This window comes from Setaria viridis, chromosome 7 (genome assembly GCF_005286985.2).
Source record: "Setaria viridis chromosome 7, Setaria_viridis_v4.0, whole genome shotgun sequence".
Classification (NCBI taxonomy): Eukaryota; Viridiplantae; Streptophyta; class Magnoliopsida; order Poales; family Poaceae; genus Setaria; species Setaria viridis.
The window spans coordinates 15,650,715-15,677,972 of NC_048269.2; the positions used below are offsets into that span (position 1 = coordinate 15,650,715).

The window sequence follows — 27,258 nt, forward strand, 5'->3', positions numbered from 1 at the left end:
GGGATTGGGAATCCTAGTACCTGATTGAACTAGGACATGGCTTATACTCCTACTATCCCTGGAATGTAGTTCCCATGGTGCATCATGTGGGTGCAAGTGCGGTCACAGTACGACAGAGGCCGGGACTGTGGAGCATTGCATCCTAAGGGAAGTTTGGCCCTGACACGTGCTTGGAAATTGATGGGAACGGCTGACAAGTGAAGCGACCCTTCATGGTGGGCGGATGTCGTGGAATTAGGTTCGCCATGCCTGGTTAATAAATTCAAATTGATTCGTCTGCCTCTCACAGTTTGCAACTACTTGATCGCTATGCTGCACTGAGTAAAGATGGAACATGATGATATTAATCTTGATGCTTGTCCTTTAAATTATTTGGAAATAATGCTTGCTTAGTATAAGTTGCTAATTTAGACTGGTTAATGAACTTAGAACCTGATCTAAAATATTGAAAGTAAGGACCAACTTTAGTCGCTTTTGGCAAAAACAAACCCACAGCCAAAAAGCCTTGCATGTCTAGAAGTCGGTGAATTAGTTAACACCTGTCGGGTCAGTCTTGTTGAGTATTAGTTGCTCAGCCTTACTTGTGGCATAACTTTTCAGGTAATGCCGATAGTTTGGCTGCTAGTGTCACTTGGCCTACGCAGCTCCCTTTGGGTTGGATGGTCGAATCGGATCCCTCCTCGGACGGCGAGGACAGGGGTTGTTGATATCATAGTTGGCTTTGCCATGGTAGTATGTATCGGCGTTTAGCTTCCACATATTTTACGTCTTCATTGTTTACAACCTTGCAAACTCTGTCTGAATTTCAAAAACTCTGATGTAATAAAATGTTGAACTATGTTAATGTGATGGGAATGTTGTAATGTCTGTAACCACTCACCTTCGTGTGAGCAATGCTTCTCGATTCTGAGTATGTGGTTTATGGGATGAAATCTGACGGACGACCTAGTTGGCTTGTTTAAAGTACATGATCGCATGTTAGGTGACTTAAGTGCATTTTAGCCAATTTAATTCGTGCGGTTCCGCCACACAATCTATCCATAAGGCTTAAGGGCCTTCTGTCCCTATTTATTAGTTGGAGTGACTTGTCTCTTCTAGAGAGACTTTTAGATATTTCTATTTTTCAGAATTTACTGATCTAGTAAACTCTACTATTCCTGTTGATGATAAAACAATTTCTTTGCTATGCTCAATATTAATATTATCAAGTTTTTTATACAGGGGAGTTATATCCTTTTTAATATAATCACAATTTTTGCTAATTCTTCCCAATGAACTTTTCCTTTATTCTACTATCATTAAGATTAATTCTACTTTATTAGTTAAGACTAAAATATGCTCTTCTGAATGCTTGTGTTCCTTTTGTAGTTTTTCAAATTTTACTTCTAAATTGTCTTGCCTTTTACCCAACATATATAAAACTTATGTTTTAAATCAACAATTAAGTTTATCTGACCATGTGAAGTATGCCAAGTATGATCTTCAGAGCTATTTATTCCGCACCTGATATTTATATTTTCTTTAGTATTAACTGTCTTTCCTATATTAACTTCTAGATTTAAATAGTGCAGCTTTTCTATCTTGACTTGATATAGTAAATCCCTCAAATTCAATATTTTTATAACCACAGCTCTGTTACCAGTAGGGTAGGGACCAGAGCACAAATCTTCAGGATTGGCAGCTTTGGATATTGAATTTTGAGTAAAATACCATGAAATAGTGAAATGTGTGTATATATATACCTATTTTATTAACCCATGTTGTTCTACATTTCTAAAGAATGTTTCCAGATGAGCTATATGTTCTTTATATGATTTTGAAAAAACTAATAAATCATCTGTATAAACTAATATGAACTCCTGATTTTCATTAAAAATATTTTGCATTTTTCTTTGAAATAAAGAAGGGGCATTAGTTAAACCTAACGGCATCACCAACCATTCAAAATGACCTCGAGGACATGTGAATGCAGTCCAGCCTATTGATTCTTCTGCCATTTTTACTTGCTAGAACCCAGCTTTTAAATCAAATTAAATTTTGAGAAATATTTGCTTCCTTGTATTCTATTTATCCATTCTTACTTATTTGAAATGTTATATTCATCATCTATAGTATTATCAATTAGTATTTTATAATTAATAAATAAATGATGATATGATATTAGGATTAAGATTTTTGCAGTTTTCCTTACAAACAACGGTTATACATGAGCAAGGAATTACCTTCATTCCTTATCAAGATAATATTCCATACGTAATAGAGGTGCGAAAAACTATAAGTTCTAATGTAGGAAAATCTAAACTAGAACTTTAAGAATCTGATGATAATAAGACCGTTGATAACTATACAAACAAAGAATTAGGTGAAAGCATGAAAGAATTTTAAATAGCAAATTCATGCATATAATGTATCAGTCTACAATCACTATGACCAAACTGGTATAGAGATGTCACGAGAAGATAGTGCGCGATAGAGGATAGGACAAAAGGAATAAATAGTGATTCTACTGTAGCCAGGACAATTATTGAGAAGCATCACTATTTATTCCAAGCAAGTACTAATTGTCCTTCCTGCCAATAGTGCAGGAATGACAGTTAATAACTATCCTAGCTACAGTAGAATCACTATTTATTCCTTTTGTCCTGTCCTCTATCGCGCACTGTCTTCTCTGATACCAGTAGGGTAGGGACTCTAAATTCGAGCGACTCGAAATTCAGACTGCCCACAAATCTTCGAGATTGGCAGCTTTGGATATTGAGTTCCGAGTTACTATTTACTGCACAATTCAAAATCGCTAGTTACTATTCAAATTGAGAGGCACTATTCAAATTCAGGTTACTATTCAAAATAGGAATATGAACAGCGTTCGGGCACTCACCGCGAGTGGGTGGAGCACCTCAGGATGAGCAAAAATGACGGCACTATTCGCTCACTATTCTGCACTATTGAGCAACTATTTGGGGTTGCTTTCAGTGCGTGATTAGGCGTATAGCTTAATTATATTGATTTGCAGGATCTTTGAGGGTTGGCGAGACCAAGAATTCAGCCGGTCATGCTACTATGCTTTGTGTCAATCCTACTCGGTACTCACCGCATGCGTTGCTGGCTCGCTTCAGAACCAGGCTAGCCAGGTCTTCACCCTCACCGTCCCCAGCCACGCGCACACAGGACTCAGGCTCTACCATCTCCCCAGGTAGTTCTCCTAAACGTCGCTACCATGGATGACACGAGAATGAGACACACAGAGGTTTCTCCTCTAGGGTCCCTAGCGTAGAGACATTGCCCCATACGAAGGAGCTTAAGGGAAGGTAGGGATATTACTAGGACAGCTTAATCCATTTCCACGGGACAAGCTTACATACGGCTTTCCCTTTCGGAAAACCCCAAGCACTTAGCACAAACCTTATTTACCTTACAAGCGGTGGGATGAGCTTCAACAGCCTCCCTTTATTCTAATATCACAGATGTGGTGGAGTGATACAACGGTAGTGGGATGTTACTACTAATGGTGGGTGTCCCTCAGAGCACTTCCGAGGTGATGGTGGTCTTCATGGAGTTATTTGTGAGTGGAGTGTCGGTGGAGGTCTTCTACTGGTTGTGTTAAGCGATTGCTTCTTCTGGTCTGGTGGTGCCGTCATGATTTTTTCACCCGGCTTCTCCTTTTATAGCTGCAGTATAGGCTTCGGGAGACTCCTCAATTATTCACCTCTTCTGTTGCCTGGACAGCTGGACGCTGCTCCTCTCCTTAATAATTGTCCTGGCTACAATAGAATCACTATTTATTCCTTTTGCCCTGTCCTTTATCGCACATTGTCTTCTCGTAACATTCTGGATGCTACTTGGTATGATCTTCCACGCCCTAGCGTAGAGACATCGCTCCATACGAACGAGCTTAAAGGAAGACAGAGATACTACCAGGATAGCTTAATACATTTCCACGGGACAAGCTTACACGTGGCTTTCCCTTTCGGGAAACCCCAAGCACTTAGCACAAACCTTGATTACCTTACAAACGGCGGGACGAGCTCCGACAGCTTCCCTTTATTGTAGTAGTACAAAGGTAATGGAGTAGTACAGCGGTAGTGGGGTGTTACTACTAATTGTGGCTAATATTCCTCAGAGCACTTCCAAGGTAGTGGATATCTTCATGGAGTATTTGGCGAGTGGAGTGTGGGTGGAGGTCTTCAGCTTCTTCTTGCTTCAGTGGTGTGCTGATTGATTCGGTGATTGCCGATGCGGTGATGCTGAATGCTTCACCCGGCAGCTCCTTTTATAGCCACAACAGAGGCTTCGGGAGTCTCCTCCTCTTTTGTTACCTGGACAGCTGGACGGTGCTCCGCTCCTCAATAATTGTCCTGACTACAGTAGAGTCACTGTTTATTCCTTTTGCCATGTCCTCTATTGCGCATTATCTTCTTGTGACATTCTGGATGCTGCTTGGAATGATCTTTTATGTGTGTATATATATACACACACAAAACTTGCATCAGAACATGTCGGAGTGGAAGAGAATGACCAATGTAGAGGAATACGACAGGATTCCACGATACTGGCTCGATTAATTGGAATAGGAAGTCTCTGGATTTTGAGTAGCATACCATGCATGATGTCTCGTTCATTTGTTTTTGTGCCAGTCGCACGTTGTCCTTGCTGACTTGCCAGAATCTAACACCGAGAGACTAGCAAGCTATTTGTGCTACATGCTAAATTAACCAATATTACGGGCCTCTGACGACCTGCTGGTCATGAACACACTCATCTGTTGTGCGTTGTTGTGGTCGAGGACATCTCGATAAGCACATACATGCAGTTTTTTCGTTGTATATACAATAAGATAAATAGTTCACTGGAAAACAAAACAGACAATAAGAGCACATGCTTAGCTGTTGTGACAGCATGCAAAACTAAGTATTAATATTAGAAGTGCAGTTGTGGACTCAATTTTTTAAAAAAATCTCAATGTATATATATTATGCTTAACAATCTGAGGTAGTGTTTGGTTGGCTCAAATGTAACGTAATCTGATTACTGAAGGTAACAAATCCCATTACATATGTTTGGTTGCGGTGGTTTGTAATCAATTGACACTGTAATCGAATCCCTTACCTAAATAATATCTATACAAGCTTGTTACCCCTCCTCCCCCACCGTAATCAGATATAGCACCCACACAGTAATCTGATTACGTTACCAGAGTGCAACCAAACAAAGAGGGCAATCACCCATTCCACCTCCAAATACAATGTAATCTGATTCCCTTTGCGTTTACATTACCTTAGCACGAACCAAACACTATCTGAATGTTATACCTTTTATCACTCTTGTTTCCTCTCCTCCATGTTTTTACTACTCCTTTCTAGTTCTGTTAGTTGGCGATTGTATACAGAACATATAAGGGGAAATATAATATCAATCTTTAGTTCCCATGATGACAATATACATAAATTTTAGGTCGACCAACGCCAAAGGTGATGATATGTCGACAATCGGTACTTTGTAACTGTGTAAGAATAGTACTTATTCATTATTTGGAAACTATTGGCTAGTGAATAAAAGTTCCTTTTAGTCTACTGTGTATTTAAGCATAATAATGGACAGTGGAACAACCGAAAGGAAATATTAACGAGCATAGCCATGTGCCCAAAGTTAAAAAGCTCGATATTTGCTAATCTATTTATGAACTCAAAATTAATTAAAGATTGTGATCATTTCATATGGTTGAAGAGTTAACGACATATAATGATCAGTTGAGGTACAGAACAAACATGCTTTACCAAATGGAAAATTGGAAATCTAATGTCGTCTCTTAAACTTTACCTGGTAATAACAACCCTCACATGAGATTTTCATTGGAACATGCAAATCAGTATATAAGTCAATCAACAGAATAATTAAATCATTTAAATATATAATCAAATCGGTACAACACCTGCGTCTTATCTCAAGTTGAACCAGGGAAAACGCACAGATCAAATGCTGATAATGAAGTGGTAACAGGGAGGGTGAACAGAGAGTACTAGATAGACCAAGGGGAAATGGAGAACAGAGGAGGAGGAGCAGAAAATCAATTGCAAGCAGGGAGGCCAGCAGCAGCTATGCGGCGCGCCACGGCCGAGATGAAGGAGACGACGGTAGCGGAGGGGCGAAATCCAGCACCAGAGATCCGACAGGTATCCTGCGTGGTAGTGAGGTTGTATGATGGTCTACGAATTGCCTCCGCCCCTCGGCGTCCGGGCCATGATCTCCATCGCATAGCTAACACTCATTACAGCATGGGGCGGGCTCTCCTCTGCAGCCGCAACTGCAAGGAGGGAGGCTGTGAGGAAGGGGGCGACGGGTTCCGCCGATGCGAGCAGAGAAGGCGACTTTCAGGAGACACCTCATGACGCTGCCAGAGCATCAGTCAGGTCATACTCTATAAAAAAAAGATGTAAAACGTAAAATAGTGCAATTATCTCAGGATATATATGCATTACAAATACCTACAGAGACAAACATTTCACTCCACACCAGAAGGTCTATCTACAATAATATACAGGTATATAAAGTTCCCCATTTAAATGATGCTTAGATGGATTATCACGAAGAACAACATATCGTTGGACTTGAGGCACGTCTAACGTGGCAAACCAGCAGTCGAGAGGAACTCTTGCTCCAGACTGTAGAACTTTTTGCTCCGTTGAGATGAGGAAAGTTTAGATTTTTTCCCAAAATCAATGCCTGATAACTGATAGCTGTTTATATCACCTTTCATAAGCAAGGGTTGCCTCTCTTCATCTTTTCCAGCAGCAGGTTGATTGGATTCTGCTCGTTTTGTCCTCAGAAATTGTAGTGCCATCTCCACTTGCTTCATAGTAGGTCTTTGGTCACTTTGGAGTCTCACGCACATCTCCACAAGAGATGCAACACAGTTTATTTCTTCTTCAGACGCTTCCTCGAGAACTTGAGGAGCTACTATTTCCGTAATAGGCCTATTCTTCATCTCCCACAGAAAGTAGTTAGACAAGTTTTGCTTTGTGCCCGACTCACTTGTAAGAATAGGCTCCTTTCTTACAAGCAATTCCAAGAGTACCACACCAAAACTATAAACATCACTCTTTTCGTTTAATTGCCCAGTATGGTAATACTCTGGATCTAAGTATCCAAACGTTCCTTGGATATTGGTAACTACATGTGTTTGATCTATTGGAACCAATCTTGAAGCACCAAAATCTGACACTTTAGCGGTATAGTTGGAGTCAAGGAGAATGTTGGATGACTTCACATCACGATGGAAAACTGATACTGAAGCTGCAGAATGGAGATAACAAAGAGCCCCAGCAGCTTCGGCCGCAATCCGGAGGGAGCCATCCCATGACAAAACTAATTCGTTACTTGAACCACCATGGAGGAAGTCATAAAGTGAGCCATTAGGGATAAAATCATACACCAGTAGTGGGACCTCGGTCTCGAGACAACATCCAAATAACTTAACAATATTCCTATGGTTTATTTGAGAAAGAATTGCAACCTCATTTATGAACTGATTAATCTCACCTTCCTCAATAATTTTAGACCGCTTTATTGCAACCACACGTTGGTCCGATAAGATGCCTTTGTAAACCGTACCATGTCCACCACGGCCTAGGATACGTGTGGAATCAAAATTATTTGTTGCCTTTTCAAGCTCCTCCAGAGAGAAAATCTTTGTCTTTTCACTAGCATTTTCATCAGATAATATTAGTTGTTCTAGGAGTAGGCCCTGGTTTCTACGGAAATACATCCTCCGCAGTCGTGTTTGGATGTTTCTTTTCCATCGACGAGTGAGGTATATTCCACCAACACTAAGAAGCAGAACTGTAAAACCGCTGCACAGACCGATAATAACACCTGAAAAATTGTACCTATGAGTTCCATTTTAACATAAATAATAGGGAAATTTGTCAACAGGACACTAAATAAATACAAACTTTTCTATAGGACACAGCAGCAAGTTTTATTATCTGTAGGACACCGTCCATTGTCCTTGAGATAACAAAGTGAGTGTCATAGCGACAAAAACAGGTAAATGTAGTGTTCTGTAGATAAATTTCCGCTAACAATATCTCAAAAAATATACTTCTTACCTAAGAGAGCATTTTGTTGTTTCATTGACGAGCACTGTAATTTGGTTGGATCATATACTGTCTTCTCAGGGCATGGGGTACAGTGGAAGCTTCCTATAGTATTGTGGCACATTCCTTGACATCTGTTTGGTTGTTGACACTCATCAACATCTGCAAATTAAGCACATGTATCTTTTTTAGGTAGCCAGAATTTGCTAAAACCTTTCATAGTTTACTGATATAATCAAATGTAAAACCAAAGGAATAATTACTTCCCTACTTTAAGACGGCACAGGCACCATAATGTTGTATATCATCTTCACATTATTAAGACATCTATCGAAAAGTTCATATACTCCCTCCATTTATTTTTATAAGGCATGATATGACATGGCACGGTCTCCCAAATTATGCTTTGATTATTAATTTACCTTATATTATATTGTTTATGGTTATAAACTTATAATCATTGGAGAGTACATTTGGTTACAAATCCAACCATGTCAAGTTTACATCATAAAAATACAAATAAAATTATTGGTCAAAGATAGAGGTATGCACGTACGCTTTGTAAACATAAACGAAGGGAGTACACACCATCATTAAATGTCTCAGGTTACAACTATACTATACTATTGACAAATTAGTTATTTACACAATGCAATATCATATTTTTTATCATCCATATGTAATGCATGGCAGTTCATAACTTCAGTACAAGGTAAATTCCGAATAAACTATAAATTGTAATATTTTACAAACACAATATTTATGCATATATATATCTTTTAAACTGACATGGATACTTGGAAAAGATTAAGGAAATAATGAATTCAAAAGCCACCCCTGATCTAGCCACACAGTAGAACGTTGCAAGACAAAAGTCGCATGTTTTTTGTGTGAAATACCCACATGTGTGGTTACCAAGCTTTAAACACATGACCGCCCCTCTAAAACGACCCCAGTTACAATCCACAGTGTAAAACATTGTCATCTGGTATGAGTAAAAAGTCTACTACACAACTGAACTAGTCAACCTAGGCATTTCTGATCTTTAATGCATGGGTTGGGCAATATGTATAAGATGGCTGTGGTTACAAAACACTGAACTCAATCGGCCTTGGTTCATATTTCCAGTACATGTACATCATTGTGTTCAAGCATTCTTCTCCAAGGCTATTGGTACTAAGGTTGCATATTGTGCGCACACTCTTGTTTGGAAAGTGATATGGCTTCATGGGCATATAATCTCTCTTGCACCTTATCTCTTTGCTTTGGTGGCCAAGTGAAGGGCTAACAAGCAAACTATATTGGAGGCTCTCTTACTGATAATTCCTCCATTGCTGACATGCAAGGGGCCCTTACAGTGGGTGTAAGTGCCGGATATTTGGACCTTTGGGATCTCATCCTCAGGCTGTGTTGTTGCAGCCTTCTAGTGTGGAGGATAAACATGTTTGATGCCTATCTTCTTTAAGGGATTATTCGGCTAAGTCAGAATATGATGGATTTTTTCAAGGTGCAGTTCAATTTGAACATTGGCAGTGTATTTGGATATGTCACTTCTTCATATGGCTTGTAGCATAATCCCTCCGTCCCAAAAAGAATACCATCCTGGAATCAAATTTTATCTCAAAAAGAATGCAATCTGAGATTCTAGCATCGTGCATGCATAATCTAGCACGCTAATCTAGCTCGTGCATGCATGATTAAATAGAAACGGATTCCCTCCATCTTCTCTATACAAACACAACTAACTAAAGGCACATGCGTCTTTTTCATTTACCCCTAATTTGTATGTAAAATCCCACGATGTTGTTCATTTTCGGATGGAGGGAGTATGTGATAGATGTTGGATGGCTGATCGCCTTACTTGTCGAAGCTTACATCATCCTGAGCACTATCCTCTCTATGACCAAGAGGCGGGAACAATTAACCACTTGCTTGTACTGTGATTTTGCCCAACAGTACAAAGCTTGACTCGGCAACCTGCTGAATCTTCCTCTAATGGCTGCGGCTGGTGGTCGTGGAGTAATGATTTGGTTGGACTGGCAAGTACTACAAGGATTAAATTCCATCATTATTCTAGGGGCTTGGTATCCATAGAAACACATGAATCAGTGTGCTTTTTATGGAGGATCAAGCTAAGGGGCTCTCTCTCTTATTTGCCCCGAGCCTGAAAATGTGATGATGAGCTTAAGGTCATAGTGGGTTCTCTTTTAGTTTAAAAGATGCCCATGTTTTCCTGTAAATATCTAGGGTTTGTGGTGCATGGTGTTGTATGTGTTTATCATACACTATATGTCCTTCTTAACATAATGATATCCAACTTTCATACGTGTCCTAGAAAAAACAACTTTAAATGGAAAATATCAACAGCGAGAATGTAGATCTCGTTGATACATATAATTTTTATATAGAGTTTATTGTATCCAGCACAGTCTATAAGGAAAATTATGAATTCTTTAAATAAGATAAAATGAAATTACACGTAGGAAAATATGTGGGCCGGTTCATGGAGGTATCAGTGGCTGTGATGAGGAGAATAATACCACCGATCCATATCTTTGACCAGCTGTGATTTTGCTGCCTGCAGGACAGCAGTTACCAAAAATCACATATAATCGCACATATAATCATGAAGATATTTTTGCTGGTGGATAACCCATAACGGGTTTGTCTGGTACAACTTCCTTATTCGTGTTGGTACTTGGTTCCAAACTTTACAATCACGGATGAGCTGCTAGAAAAAAATGTTTTGTTGTAGTATCTAGTTGATACTAGAAACATTTTAGGTATGTAGTTAAGTCACACTTAAAAAAAACAATTTCCAATATAAAGATATGTATTTAGCATATAGGATCATAATTTTGTATGGGAAGGAGAGTTTAGTTACCTTTACAACCACTATGGAGGTATGGATTTCCCTGGAACCCGTAGGAGCAATTGCATCGGTAACCAACATAGCCACTTGTAGAATTAACTGGAATGCAACTGCTATTTGCGCTAACACATGCATATCCAGAGCTATTTGCCTGTGCCTCTTGACAAGTTAGATTCGCGACAACCCATTTCAAAGAAACTGACTCACCTGAGCTAACAAAAATGCCAGGGTCGTTGCCAGAAATATGGTTAACAAATCCTTCATCATCATATGTGTACTTGATAAGCCCTTCGTCAATATTGATCTCTTTCACAAGATAGTAGTATTCATAATCTCCCAGTTGCAGGGTAGAAGTTGTCACATTTGTGCAGTTGAGAAAAAACTGTTCTCTAGCAAAACAACCTTCTTCAATCCCAAATGGAAAAGGAACCGTGATGTTTCCACAAACACTGCTGCAATTGGCTTTTTGTTGCACTGCAGGATTGTAACCTAATTCTAGTAGAAAAGTATTCACAATGAGTACTATAGAAAGTAATACTTTTTCTTTTGGCAGGTAATACCTTCATCTAATATGTAAATAGATGCTGTAGTGTGACCAAGAATGGGATGATTACTATCTAGCTAGGTTGAATATAAGCCACCACAGTAGTTTTAAGATAAAGAAAATCTGGGACAAGTTCCTCCAAATTCTCTTACTACTTATTTTAGAGGACCCAAAGTTATCACTTTGAGGATATAGTTACCAATCTCAAAGACTCATGAAAACCTACCACGCTTTGTATTCTGCTCCCCACGGGCGCATACTTCTAACACCCATATTTTGTATTCTGCTCAACACACTCTGACACCCACTATGGTTCTCTGGTATTTTTGACAACTGTCTCAATCCTAGGAGATTTTGTAATTCGGAAAGAAAATGAATGGAAGAAAAGTAGTACATACTGAATATTGATTATGCAAATACATAAAGTATTGTAGTTTTGTTGGTCATATGGGTGGCTATGCAGTTGGCATATCTACAACATCTGTAGAAAGTCAAGCAGGGCCATTTATAATTTGCTGAATTTCTACGGGTTCTTTTAATTGCTCTATATATTGTACCGTTTTTGAAGACGTAAACACCGCTTCTATTAATAAATAATAAATCTATATATCTGAAGACGTAAACACCGTTCTTTTAATGGCCTCGGGCGTAAGTTAATAAAAGAAGAAGCTGGATTTGTTACGACGGGGTAGTGTTAATACCTCTGTCTCGTGAGCAGCCACTTAAAGTGTATGGGTTGCCCACGTAACCTGAATTGCACTTGCAAGAATACCCAATATGCCAAAAATGTAGTGATAGATCTTCACCGGCGATACATCGGCTATTGTTGCCAACACAAGCAAATTTTGCATTATTCTCCTTGGCACTCGGACAGTTTGGTTGATTGACGATGTTCCAGTAGAGGTAAGCATCAACTGTAGTTACGTTGATGTAATCCCGCAAAGAGCTCCGATTATAATTTACCTCTGGATTGCTTTCTCTGTGACGGACAAATTTGATATTAAATGCTCGAACATTTCTCCCCCGCCAGAAGATCTTGCAACATCCTGTGCCGTTGCAGTTTTGCAACATCCGTCAAGTGTGCAAACCGGCGATGTTTTATTCGCATCCCGATCACTCAAATATATGTCAAAGTCGCAACCAGTGATATTCATCCGGATAAAACCAAGTGTAAATGAAATCCCAGGAGAACGCCACGACATGCTGTATGTGTGAACACCATAACTTACTGGGATAGTATATGGAAAATTGATCCAAATATATCTGCTCGAACTGTAGAGATACCCTGTATCCATCATGTAGAAGGAGAGCTGGGGGCTGAGCAGACTCGTCGCAGGTAAGCTCGAAGTCACCACCACGGGAACAATCAGGCCCGATGCCAAAAGGATAGCTGAAGGTCAAGTCTCCACAGCTCGTCTTGCAACCGGAGAGGGTGGGGATGGTGGAAACCGTGCCATTGCTCTCTGCTTGTGTTCCCAGCACGACGGATACCAGCATCAATAGTTGAATCCCCAGCAGTGAACGGAGGAGCAATAATGGAAACATCCTCCACGCCCCGGGACTTTTGTATGTTATGTGGTTTGCAGTTTCAATGATGAAGGAATAGCTCGGAAACAGGGTATGCATCATTATATAGAATTATGTTGGGGCAACTTAGTCATTTCCATTGACTACACAATCTAATTGTTGGGCTAAAGGTTGTTGTCTTTTTTCTTTTTTCTCCACATGCATTTTCCAGTTGTCAAATTTGGCCGGTTAGAGAACAATAGTCTACTGCTTGCCTTTTTGGGTCCACAACACCAAAATATGGAGGCCCTAACAAAAAGATCAAAATATCAAGGGATTTGATACTTTTGTTTAACGAGAAAACAAATATGTGTGTACCCCTCCAAATCCAACCCAGTGCCTACTTGTAACACAAATGCAGTGTCGGTCTTGCCATTCTCAACTAGCCCCTTAATTTGATTTTCTGACTCCTCTTATGATTTCTCACATATATAACTCGGTGGGTGAGAAATCAAAAAAACGATTTAGATTCGCCGTATGAAACACGTGGCATCCATTGAACCAGGTATGCACGCAGTTAGATTTGGAGCAGATATGCATGTAAGTTTTTTTTCATGTGTGGCTTAGCCTTTGTTTTCCATACACTTCAGTGTCACAACCATAATTAGCGATATGCGATTATATTATCTGCATTCAAATGTATTGGCAAGAAACAATGTTTCCTGGACTTGGAATCTGGACCAATTAAGAAAGTCCCTACACGATTTAAATTAAAAACCCGATTAGCTATTATAGAGAATCATTTTTGTAAAACTTCATATATATGGTCAGTCAACTATTAGCGTGACAAATTAGCAAAACATTATTTTCCACACGAGACATGTATGGATGACAATAAAAGGTATTAGGATTTTTTTTTTGTTAGAAAAATCCGAGATATGAGCAAGAGGCTTCAAGAAAACTTGTGTTTTCGGAATTATTACCCCCAGTTCAAATCTGGGTGCCACCTAATCAATAAAATACTTTTATTTCTGTCTTTTGTTGAATCTTTTTCACGGCTCGATAGAGAATTTGATAGCTTGGGCTATTTGGGAAAACTAAGAATAGAAAAATAATTAGTGCGAGTTATCCACATGAGACAAGCTAGGGCACGTACAACGGCCATGTTTTTGCCATCGGGAGACGCCATTTTTGCAAAATCCCCCGACTCAGCCATCTCTTGGTGAAGGGACCACAGGGGCTCATGCTCCCAAGCTATATCGCCCACTCCAGCACCGTTGTACGACGGGGGCTCGTGCTCCTAAGTTATATTTGATCACCTTGATTTATGAGTCTATACAATAATTAATTAGCTTGCAGATAGCCTAACGGACAACCCATCATATAAGTTGTTTGTATTGTTGTCTCTATGTGACGTGACCAATGCTTGCAGACGGCAGTCATCTAAACTGTTGAACGTGCCCTAGGAGGCTTGATGCTCTTGTCGTGGGACCCATAACACCAAATCGTCCAATGTTAGTCATCAGTTAAAGTCGCATTGTCTCACTCCACGCGCTAAAATTATTCTAACCCGTAGAATGGGGCAGCAGCATTCATGATTTCGACACCTTCATTGGAGGCAGTAAATAGCATTGGACTGATGTGTGGTATAGTTGTTAAAAAAGGAAAAGGGACTAGATTTTTCCATGAAAACAAGCTGGAATTCCAATCTCCAGTTAGTGGGCGAGTTAGGCATTCAGTCCACGACTCAGAACAGTCTGCAAAAAGACTTCAATACTACAGGCTTGGCCAACAACGTTGACGGATTTTTGTAGCCGTTATATAACTATTTTCACTAGAGGTACTTGACGGTTATTTTGATGCCCATTACCCTCTGGTAAAGCTGGTAACGGACTATGTTAATGCCCATTACCTACAATATAGAGCTTGACGTACAGCTGCTCCAGCAGGCACAGTAACTATATATGCGGCTATGCCCGCGACTGTAGTGGGCTAGCTGCCTTCGATAGGTTGGCTTGCTATTTTTTTTTCCGACCGACCGTGCCTTAATTAGCACGTATTTCATTAAGTGGACACGCAGTGTCATCTAGGATTGATGACCTGCCATACATGCTGAAAAGTTAAGTGAAGATTACATTTGCACCATCTTACGACCCAACTACCAGGTTATCAGTCGCGACATTGGAATGAAGAGCTGCAATAAACGGCGCCAGGCCGTGAATATGAGCTGCTACCCAGGCATACGCGTCTTCCAGGATCATTTGCATCAGTAGCGTCGACATCTTTTCAACTTTATTGAAAGTTCTTACATTACGTTCAAGCCATATGAACCAAGAAATCAGTAGGAGCACAGAGTCAAAAGTTTTCCTGACTATTTTATCCACTAGTTTCCTTGCTGTCATCCACCAATCAGGAAAAGAAGTTTCTGAAACCCAAAGGTGAAAGGTCTTGCCATTTCACTTTGGACAGAATGAGGTGCCACACTTCCGTGGTATACACGCAACTTACCATTAGGTGGTTGGCTTGCTATCTGGTAGCTAGGCAGAAACTTTTGTCCAGTCCCCACCGGCTGCGTCAATATTGCTTGGCTAGCTGGTTGCTGGTTTCCGTAGCGAATCATGCATTTACAAAGTCGTTAGGTACTTAGAATGTTGACATCATGGACCCTCTCCCTGATGTCGTTTTCCTTAAATATTTCCTCGTCGCCGTGAGGCGATCTTGAAGCTGCCTGATGCTCCTTGCTCTGAGGAACATGCTTGGTATTTCAATAACAACTTGTATGTCTCTCATGCAACACATATAATTAATGTTTCTTGGTTTGGTCCAGAATGACCACGCTCCGTTTGCTGCCACTGCCCATGTGCTGATTAATTTTGCTTGTTTACAGTGCAACAGAGGTATATGTTTCGCAAACAAGATGAAACTTCTCTACATATCCATAGTAGACATACAGGTAAAGAAACATGCATGTAAGGAAAATGGCTGTCAAAGACATTGTTCTGATTTTAGGGATTGAGTGACATCAATGTCAATAGCACTGATATGTTTGTCAAAGTCTTTCATCCTTGTAGGATCTTTACCATGTCCATGTCCATTCCATAGGCCACGCCCGTGCCATGTCCCCTCCACTGGCCGACAAGCATGCACTCGTGCCGGTGAGTGTAACACCCTAATTTTCAAACTTTGCAATTAATAAAATTTGTTAGAATTTAATTGCACATGACTAAGAAATTTTAAAGTTGCATTTAAATTTTTTTAGGCATTTAAATCTTTCTCAAAGTAAACTAATGAATCATACGAGTTCATTGTAGCATCATGCTGGTGCATTATTTGTTTAGTTGCTTGAATTCAAATTCGCATTTGAATTCATTTGTATCAAGCTTTTAAACAATAGGGAAACCTTTTTCTTTTCCTTTCCCTTTCCTTTTCCTCTTTCAGCCCGGTTTCACCAACGCAGCACCAGCCCCAAGCCGGCCCAGTAGCGCCCTCCGTGCCATCCCGCTTCCAGCCCCGCTCCGCAGCGCAGCCGCCTCGACCAATCTTCCCGTGCCTGCCCGCTCCCGTGCTGCCTCCACTCCAGCTGCTGACCGGTGGGGCCTGCCTATCATCCCTCTCCTCGCACCGCACCCGAACCGAACTCCAGTCTGAGTTCCGGCAGCTCCCGTCCGCGCCCGCCTTCCTTGGCCCGCACGCCAAGATGCCCTCCCCAACCCTATTTAAACCGCCACCGCACCCCCTCAACCCCACTACGAAAACCCTAAGCTCCCGCGCCCTAGTTCTCGAGCTGCCGCAACCCTAGCTCGAGCCCGCCAATGATGACCCGCGCCGCCATCACCTTCCAGTCACTAGAAGCACCACCAAGAGCATCGCAAGGAGGTGAAGCAAACTCTCATGAAGATATCGTGCGCTCCCGTGCTTCCTTCCGCACACACGAGCTCACCGTAGTTGAGCTCCTCCGCTTGAGCCGCCCCGCCATGTCGCCCTTCGCCTCCGTCACCTCGGCCGCCGTGGGAACCACCTAGATCGGTTCACAAGCTCCCCAGCTTCATCCCATGCTAGTCCCCGTCGAGTTTTTCCGGTGAACTTTGCCACCTAGTGCCGCTGGGCACCACCGCCCACCACCCGATCCCGATCCAACGGCTCAGATCAAGTATGACTGGAGTCAATCCAGTCGCGTATCAGTCAACCCTGCCGCGCCGTTGCTCTTTTGCTAAAGAGATCTCAAGTTTTCTTGTTTTTGCACCCAAGGTCCAGCGCAGTTCAAAAGTAATTAGATCTAGGTCCTTTTTCTTCCATTTTAGCCCCTACCTTTCTTAATTTTTATGCTCGCCGACCTAGATATGCTCTTTTACACAGTAGACCTTTGGTTTCTAGGCATAATTAGGTTTTAGCCCTCAGTTTTTTAAGTTTAGCCCCTGTAAGTTTACTTTTCTTGCAGATTAGCCCTTACATCTTGTCTAGGCTATATCTTTAGCATTTTATATCATGTTTAGGCTATATCTCCTCAAAGCTCAAGACCGTCATCTCCAGCACAACCTACTCCAGGATCGTCGCTTCCTGCTCGATCAAGGTCTCCATCTCCACCACATCCTGGTGGTGGGAGCGACGATGACAATAACAATACCCCTCCCCGATCACTATCGCCAGGACTAAGCGTAGCCCCGAGGAAGGAACCTGCAGCACCACTTATGAAGTCGCGACCACCGCCTCCCAAGCCAAGACAGAGAAAGAAGAAAAGAAAGGAGCCTAAAGTGACTCATGAGGAACGCTAGGAGGCAATGACTGATGCGGAATAGTGGGCTGAAATCCAAGCAGAGGCCAGTGAGTGATTCAAGAAACAGGTTGAAGAAAAAAAGCATGCGAGATGGAGCCACCGCCAGTAAATTGAAGAGAATTAAATTTTTTTATCAGGATGGAAGGAGCCAAGAAGAGGATACCACTACTATCAAACTACGAATGGGCATTAGTCAAGGCTGATGAGAGGGAAAAAAATGAAAGAAAAGCCATCTTCTAGTGGTGCTGTCTCCAACCTTGGGCATCTACCGAAAAAGATGCTGAAAAGATAGCAGCAATGCCCTTGGATCAACAAGCACAAGTATTTAAATTCATGGAAGAAACAAGTACGGGACTTGATGAATGTCTAGGGCAAGTTGAGCTTCCGGCTGCACCGCCAGTTGAACCGAGATGGACCTTTGAGCTAGGCAAGTCTCTGGTAAGGCCTGAGTTGGTACCGAAGCTATCAACAAAGATGTACGAATTCCATCTCCGCTACATGAAGGTGTCCGCCCGACTCGAGGGAGATGTTCGGCCTTAAGGTAAAACCAATAGATTTTTACGGTGAAGGCGAGAAAGTTCTGTGGCTAGAATTCAAGGATATATACGAAGTGTACTATCATGATGCCCTGGACGTCTCTCTGATCAGCGCCTGGGTTCTGTAAGTGTCCACTTATCTACATGTAAATTTTGGCTTATATCATTATTTTTTTTGCGTGCATCACCGTACTAACTTCGTCTTCCATTTTATGTAGGATGCTAATTCAGATGTGCCGATGAGAAGCGTACCTCCATATTGGCTTCATGGATCTATTCGTAGTTAACCAAAAATAGATACAGGTATTGCTAGAAAAAACCTTGGTGGAAGTATACAATTTCCTATAGAAACAAAAATTCAAGGATTTCATAATACATCGATACAACTTCAAGTAAATGTGTGTATACCGTCTGCTTTTGTTTTTTTCCTTACATGATTAATGTTGGTTAGCTCTAATATATATGAACATTTACATACGCAACTTCCACAATATCCTCATTATAATTGAGCCTCAGAGAAGCCACGTCACTGTCTTCGATTCGTTGAGGAAAGATCCGGTGGAATACCGAGGCATGCAAGACATGCTAGGCTTGTAATAATTCTGGACCTTTATCTCTATGCAAAAGTTTGTTTCCTAAATTTTCACCTAACACTATATCATTCATTATTTTAATCCGCAGCGTATGGAGACAATTCATGAAGACACACAAAGGTCCATTCAAAGAAAAACTTACATGGAACACAGACTTCCCGGTACGTATGAAGTTTGCACATTTTGTACATTCTATAACACAAATATTTCATAACTTATTTTTTTCCCCACTGAAGTGCTTAAGACAGGAACCCAGGAATAATCTATGTGGCACTACATATATGAGCACATGCACAGTTTTGTGGGACCCAAGGGACTAAAGATGATGCCGCACAACTTCAAAGTACGTAAAATAAAACTATTAATAGTTAATTATTTTCTAGCTCCTTATATTTAATTGTTCGTGTAACATTCACATATTTTCAAATTATAGATGTTAAATATTCAACAAGGACTCTTGAAGAAGGAAAGAGTAGCGACAATATGTGAAGGTCTCATTGGATTCCTGATGGACGAGGTGGTAAATCCACAAGGAGAATTTTATTATGATGGACGAAATTTAGACGCTCTAAGCAACACCTCGACGGGAAGATTGTAGATATATAGTTTGATTTGTATATATGTTATGCTAAGATTGATTTGTATAGTATGCTAAGAATTGTACATATATACTAAGAATTATATATATAGTAATTGTAATTACTAGTTTCATTAATTTAAATACTAGTTTGACTTCATTATAAAAAAAGTCTCAACTACTAAAGGTTAACAAAAGGGCCGGGGTACGTACGTGATGCATGAAATTACAGGCGCCATGCAGGCGCCTGCATGGTGCGCGCCTGAAATTTAAGGAGGACTTTAGTCCTAGTTGGTAAAAACAACCAGGACTAAAGGGTGGCTTTACTCCCGGTTGAAGGATCTGGGAATAAAGATCCCTCCTTTTGTTTCGATTGGTTTATCCCGGATGGATTTTCGGGAGATATGCACCCTACCAACTGAGACTAATACTGAGTTCTCTACTAGTGATTATAAATTGCTTGACAGATTATGTATTTTTCTATTGTTTTTAGAGTGCAAGAGAAGCATGATTAAAGGGTGTGAAAGTAGCAGCTTCTATACGCAGTGGAGAGGAGCCTAGATCCACGTAAATGTGAGACTCTGTTTCCATTCTTTTTTTTTTGATCTGAACATTTTTTAAGTTTCTTTAATTGGTTTTTAGAGTAGTTGTAGTAACATTCTTCCTATACACATTTCAGAGTAGTTCTAGTAAATTTTCAGAATAGCTCTGGGACTAAATCGGGATGTTCCGGTTGGAATTAGCAATCGGGATAAAAGGAGGGTCTTTTGTCCCGGTTGGAATTTCTAACCAGGAGAAAGGGGGAGCGTCGGTGGGATATTTTTGTACACGTTACAACTTGGACTAAAAGGGGCCTTTAGTCCCGGGTTAGTATTTACAACTGGGACTAAAGCCCCCCTCCCACGGTGACCTTCGGTGGTACTTTTTTGACCTGGGATGCCTCCACCCTCTTCGCCACCTTCTCCCCAGTAAGTGGCGCCATCTCTCCATCCCCCTCTCCCATCCTCGTGTTCTTGTTCTTGAGGTTTTCGAGCCTAGGGTGTAGTGGATTCGATTGTTCTTGGGGTGTAGTGGACCTCCACTCCCTATCGCGTAGGGTTCTTTAGTTTCATTGGATCTGCGTTGACCGGGTGGGCTACTCGTGAGTGGATGGTGACTGGGAGGGGGACGTCGCCAGTGACCGGCCTGAAACTAGAGCATCGCAATCTCACACCCAACCACGCTCTTCGCTTTGCTATCCAGGATTGGCTTCGTCACTCTCACTCCGTGATGATGTATTTAGTAGTTGCTTTACTCTTGCTTGTTTTAGATCCATTTGTTCACATTTGTGTAAAGGGATGAAACCAAATTTTCCCCTTTTTCGGTTTTAACAGACGAGACGTGTACTCGTTCATTCCACAACACGATCTTTCTCATCCATGAAACGCTTACAGTATCAGCTAGCCTGTATATATATACAATTCTAGGAACACAATTGAAAGATGATACTACGATATCATTGAAACAGTTTGGTGCGTTGTATAATATAGTTTAGTTACTCAGCCACTGCATAAATAGCATATTCTCTCTGTTCCAAATTGTAGGTCGTTTTAGCTTTTTAGGTTCGTAGATATTATTATGCATCTAGATATAGTGTATGTCTTGGTGCATAATAATATCTATGAAGCTAGAAAAGCTAAAATGACCTACAATTTGGAATGGATGGAGTACTAGTTTAGCCATGCTCTCGTTACTCAGCCTCGTTTTACTATGACGGACATCAGTACACACACTTCGTTGTGAAACTGCAGTAGGGGAGAAAGAGAGATCAGCATGTGCAAGAACTCTTATAGTTGTTCTTCAAATGAGCAATTCTTCGGAATGGATGGTCTCTGGAATCTCAGTTGCACAATCCAGCACGATCTCGCTTTACCTAATTATGTATTAGAACACAGTTTTTATTTGTTATTATGGCCTTTCAAAAGTATTCCCGCGGGCCTGTTGTGAGCACCGGAAGTGAGCCTAAAGCGCGGAGCTATTGTGCACCTTAGGAGTCGTAACTCCCTGGCATGCATCCTGACCGCTACCTTGTACCATCTACCTAGAGTCGCCACATCTCATGTAGTTCTTCCAATTTACATTTCGCGTCCATAATTCTTAAAACATCGAAAAAGATTCAATACTGAAAGAATTTTCAACAAATAATGCTAAAAGTTTGTCTAAAACACATTTAACAGGTGAAAATGAATCGGCACTGACTATAGTACTGTTTTCTGCCTTAGTAATCATTGTACTGTTACTAGTCGCTACTTCCAGGAATAGGTGTACTTAAAATAAAAAATTTGAAACATATTACTAGTTTTGACAAAATGACCTTGTTGTCCCTGATTACTCATGATTCAAAGTTGCGCTATCTCCAGCTACTTGTTATGATCCTTAGAATATATGTGCATGTAGTCCAACCACGAAAGAAGTTATAATTAGTACATTTCTCCAAATAAATTTGGTTGTTGGTGTGAAAGTTTAATTAAATAGTATGCCCACAAGCTAGCTAAAAGTGCAGTCTTTGTAGGAAAAAATTTGAAATGCTCGAAATGCACTCATTTTAGGACAGAGGGTTAGTTCTTAAGTAAAATTTCCCTTTGAGCCATGTGTGCTAATTACGGGGTGTACAATTATGTGTCAGCTGGTTGGCAAGCTGTTTATGAGCAAGTAAATTTAGCCAACTGCAAAAGTGCAAGCCATAATATATATATATATATATATATATATATATATATATAGGATTATACTAAATAATACACTGGGTACGGCATAGCTTTTTCCGTACCCGAGCCCACCCGTCGGACCAGCATCGCTCCTGACCTCCCGCCGGTTTTTTCCACCCCGCCTCCACCGGTTTTTTTTCAACCTTTTTCTCCAGAACGTGGGTCGTCCACCGCGTTCAGTTTTCCTTTCCCTGTTTCGTTCTCGACTCCAATCGCCATCCACCGCCACCGCTCGCCATCCGCACCCGCTGCCGCCGCTCGCCCGCAGCTGCCGTGCCGCCCCTCTCCTCCTCCGCATCGACCCCGCGCCGCCCCTCGCGCCTCTCGCGTCGACCCCGCGCCGCCTCTCTCCTCCGCGTCGACCCCGCGCCACCTCTCTCCTCCGCATCGATGCCTCGCGCCCCTCGCCCCTCGCGTCGACTCCGCGCCGCCCCTCTCCTCCTCCGCATCGACGCCGCGCCGCCCCTCGCGTCGACCCCACGCCGCCCCTCTCCTCCTCCGCATCGACGCCACGCCGGACGCCGCAATGGCCCGCCGGCGCTAGGTTCGATCCCCTCGACCGCCCGATGCCGCCGGTGAGCCCCTACAACGAATTGTGTTTGTACTGGTCCGTAAGATGTCGTATTCAATTAGCCACTGGAAGGACCCATCGCGTGAAGAACGGAGCTGCCGTAGTTTGGTATTTGACCGCCAGCTGCTGCCGATTCCACCGTTGTTCGTCGTCGGTGAGTGCCCCGCCCGTCCCCCGTTCTCTCCCATCTTCCATTCGCTGCTAGCGACAGCATGACCCAGATGGTCGAGCCATGTCCAAAGCAAACCATTGTTCCTTGCAAACCTTGCAGATAACCCAATGCATACCATAGTTCCCCAATATTCTCGTGAGATTTGGCATAATTATTATATGTTGCAAACCTTGCAGATAACCTGATGCAAATTGTAGTTCCTAGCAATAAAAACCAGTGGAAGCCTTATGTTATTTTGTTCGTATTGATCATCCCTTGCAGATAATCTCCTCCATGGCAGGCAGCTCACTCATCATCCCTTCAGCCTGCAATTTTGTTCATATATATGTGCGTTTCAATGGAGAATTTGTTTGGTGATACAAGTGATACAACCTATATGTGCACTTATGTTTCCCTGTGTACATTTAACCGTGTAATGTGTTGAAATGCATTTAAGTATTATCTATAATGAATACAACCGAACCTTGTGTTTTTTTATCCATCTTGTATAACCATTATACTGAATTTTTATTCGACGTGCCTGATTTTTGCTCTCATTACTTGCAGTGGCGCTAGTTCACTACTCACTCCTGCTTTGTTTTCTGCATTGAATACATGATTTGGGATGACTTGCTTCCTCTCCTCTTAGTTGATCTCTCACCTGTATACAAAGAGCGGATGAGTGAGCTGGATTATGTCAGTTTACAGCCTGAGCTCCCATGAAGATCATGGAGCTCATTGCCAGAGGCCCAGAGCCATCATCAGCTGTCTTTAACCTGCTGAATCTTTTCCTACAAAGTATGTTTATATCTGAACTTTATTCATCTGCCTGCAGCTCCCAGATCACACCTTTGCAAACAGGTAAGAACAAACAAGCTTGCCCTTCATCTGCATTATGGCAAAGGCTGTAAATATACATATAATTACTCTATATGATACTCTAAGTACGTGTTTGCAAGATAAGATTTTTGCATTCACAAACGTCATTATTTGTGACTAGAAAACTAGATGCTACATTGAATGAATTGGTAAGTTCTTATGTTCATTGGAGACAGTGGAGAGATCGATTCCCCTTCCCCTGTTCCTCTATGTCACTGCTCAACCTGAGGAATGCATATATATACATATATATGTGCGCGCGAACCATGCTCAAAATTGTCTATTTGTGTTACTCTCTTGAGAATCTGCACCATGGGTTGTTGCCCACGCTTGTATTGTGATCAAGATTATGGGGTTTTTGTAGACCTTGCAAGTGTCAATTGAGCTGGACCAAGTATTTGGATTGGAACTCTATTTTTCTGTGTCTCAAGTAATTGACCAAAACTAGATGTTCTGTGATGTTGCAAGTGATACAGTCTAGATGTGCACTTGTGCTTTCGTAGACCCGTATACATATTAGTTAGTCCAATTGCAACGCTCCGATTAAGTCTCCTAGTAATGTAGAAATTGTTTCATAAAAAATGTAGAAATTACCTGTTCTATCAGATTTCTTCTTGCCTTGCCTAGTTTGCATATTTTTTTATTTGTCAAGTGACTCTTGGTTCTTGGATGCTGTTGCATAGAGGTTTCTCTTTTAAATGCTTTAACTTTTGTATTTTTCCTTTTTGTACTACAGCTAGAGTATATATCAAACCAGTTGAGAATCACAAAAAACCTTATTTCTTTGAAGTATTACCATGTTCATTTTTTAAACGGATTGATAAGTTTTATTTGTGAAGAGTGAAGATGCGTACCTGAATTAAAGAATGCCTTTTAGTAATTGCATTTTCAGTTGTATATACTGTTAAAGGAATTTCTGGATTGAAGTGACTATCTTTTGCATTTTCAGTCTTAGCAGTTAGCATCATTGTACAATCTTTGACACTCGTCATTTTCTTTTCAGGTCAATGACATTCGGATGTATCACCGGCTGGTGCGCCATTGATCAGCTCACACTGGATATATTCCATTACCAGAATAAATGCCTTACTGATGCCCCCGAGCGATAAGAGGTACGACGTGTCATTTCCCCTGCTTCCATCCTCATGAATTTAATTAAATCAGGCACAATAAGAACTTAACAGTTCGATGCCTAGCTCAATGATGCTATCCAATGACAGTCCAACTTAATTCTCTTCAACAATATCATCAATGCTCCTTTTTAGTAATACGACTGTGCAAAACTGAGTCAATCGTTTGCATGTATTGACAGGATACATAGCTTGGGACTAGATGAAGTGAACTATCTTTGATGTCTTGCTGATTTCTGGAATGTACTGTGGGGTTGCTGCTGCTTCTGTAGCTGGAAACGCTGGCCACATGCTCGACCAGTTAATGGTGAGGACACCATACGCCTTTCTCTTTACTTATCTCACCCTAGTTCTGGCTAATTGACTGTAAATAAGTTTGTATAATATAGATACTAAAAGAAACCCTGTCTCTTGTATCAGCTGCCCTGCTATTTACCAATTAATACCTTGTTTTGGCCACTCTAATTTGATAGCTTGCTAGGTGTGCTCTTAGAACATGAGCACAGACTTCATTCAAGTTATATTGAATTTAGATAATCCTAGTAGCGAAGAAAATTGAGTCTTGTACTTACACCTAGGATTTGTGTTATTCATTACCCATGTCAGTGTTTGTATCCTTTTGATTTCAAGCTCTGTTTGTGAGAACATCTAACTACAGCCTGTTATTCTTTATGCAGTACAATGGTGTGTTTGTGACACGTCACTATGACAATGGATAGAGGTTGATGAATTAAACTAAGAAGTGGGAAAACTTGCTGGTGTTTTCCTCAAGCAGTTAGCAGTCCAAGATTTAGTGACAGCAGGGAGCAACCAGTTTGGTTTTGTTCTTAGGGCTGATAATAGTCCAGCAGCCCGTTCAGATTGTCAACACTACAGTACAGCGACAGCTGGAGATGCACCATAGTGTCACTACGGTGCTGAAGTACCTAGTCATTTACGTGCATAGGTCGTGTGAGGAGTGTATTCCTGCACTCGAATTTCTGATTTTGTTGTAATTATGAGTGCACACATTCGACATTCTAGGTGTAGAGGTTATGATCTTTTCTAATTTGCAGGATAGTGTGGTATGTACTCATTTCAACTCATTCTGACAAGGTCAACATGAAGTTTGAGTTTGCAATGTTTTTGCCATGACAAATGTCATTATTTTTTACCAAGAAAATAACTCGATGCTTCACTGTATAAAATTAAATCCTTTACAGTCGCATGTCATTATTTTTCATCAGGCTACAAGAGTTGCTATTATAGTTTTATAATGGTTTCCTAGTTCGCAATAATATGATCAATATGTTGTCTTTGCAAGGCAAAGAGCCTTTTCCATTCACACATGCCCTTATCTGTGATTACGAAACTAGCTAACTCAATGCTATAATGGATATAATGAAGATTTTGTGTTCGCACATGGCATTATTTACAGCCAGATAACTTTCAGTTAAACGTTCCTGGCTAGTTGTTGTTTGCGCTAGGTGAAACAAACAAGTTCCATACTGCAATAATCCACTGTTTTTATCCGGATTTAATAGCTCAAGGTAGAAGCTATTAAATAAAATAAGAACCTAGTCGTGCCTCAGGTGATTTGCTATTGATTGGAAATGAGACAGCAAAATGAAATGATGATGCATATGCAATTGAAGGCAGCACAGTGAAGCAAATGCCTGTTCCTACCTGTACCTGCACATTTGGCAGCCATCTGCGCACGCCATAAACGGCAGAGCTAGCGCGCCAGCGTTCAACACAGCAGAGCTAGCGCGCTGAGCTGCTGCTGCAGCAGCGCTGCAGCTGTGCAGCCAGCACTACCGAACAGGCCCAAAACCACCGCATCACGGATTCACCCAGCTCAGCCGCATTGACATCTATACCCTCCCCTTCACACACTCACCATTGAAGGATCGTAACGGGCGACCAGAGGGGGGGTGAATGGTCGCAGAAGCCAAAACTTTCTAACAAAAATTTCTAACCCCTCCCCTAAACACAAAACCTGAATAAATCACGTTTTTCAAATCTGGACAGAACTCTATGTACCTAGTAAACCTGATGTGGACGAAAATCCGTAACTCCGATCGACCTAAAAATTTGTCAGGTTAAACTAGATGAAATTACGAAACTAACCCAACTGGAATCACGTCAATCGGACTTACGGATCTTGAGATAAAAATAAAACAAGCAGACTATGTCAGATGCTGACGAGAATTGTAAAGAACCAATCGAGGTGCACAAGATCAATCATTATAGATGAAAGATTAAATCGAGTAATTGAACTTACAAAAGTGCATCTAGCCTCCGCC

General features: G+C 41.2%; 1 long non-coding RNA gene and 1 pseudogene across 3 annotated transcripts; one reads left to right on the plus strand and one right to left on the minus strand.

The window, feature by feature from the left end:
• Positions 1–6,431: 6,431 nt before the first annotated feature.
• LOC117862810 (wall-associated receptor kinase 4-like) lies at positions 6,432–13,096 on the minus strand (annotated as a pseudogene).
• A 9,356-nt stretch (positions 13,097–22,452) lies between these two features.
• On the plus strand, positions 22,453–26,093 carry LOC117865636 (uncharacterized). Of its 3 annotated transcripts, none has more exons than XR_004642589.2 (5): positions 22,453–22,967; positions 23,247–23,825; positions 24,847–24,955; positions 25,156–25,280; positions 25,651–26,093. It is a non-coding gene; the product is annotated as an uncharacterized lncRNA (long non-coding RNA). The 3 variants fall into 3 exon arrangements; XR_004642590.2 differs by having other exon boundaries at positions 22,458–22,967; positions 23,532–23,825; XR_004642588.2 differs by having other exon boundaries at positions 22,473–23,825.
• Positions 26,094–27,258: the final 1,165 nt, after the last annotated feature.